Source organism: Penaeus monodon, chromosome 24, assembly GCF_015228065.2.
Source record: "Penaeus monodon isolate SGIC_2016 chromosome 24, NSTDA_Pmon_1, whole genome shotgun sequence".
Classification (NCBI taxonomy): domain Eukaryota; kingdom Metazoa; phylum Arthropoda; class Malacostraca; order Decapoda; family Penaeidae; genus Penaeus; species Penaeus monodon.
Window position 1 is genome coordinate 854484 of NC_051409.1, and position 311 is coordinate 854794.

Here is a 311-nt window from a genome sequence, read left to right on the forward strand (position 1 = left end):
ATCTATATATTTATTTTAAAAATTATAATATTTTTAATTTTATAATTCCCCTATATTATATATATTTTATATTTTTTAAAATTTTTAAAATTTTTAAATATATATATTATTACTATATATCCTTTATTACACAAAACCATTTTTTAATATACATATTATGAAATAATTTAATATATATATAATATTTATATATTCAAAGACATACATAAATATATATATATATATATTATTATTTTAATATATATTATTATATTTTATATATATTAAACAATTTACATATTCCATATATACACTATACCTTTAATATACAT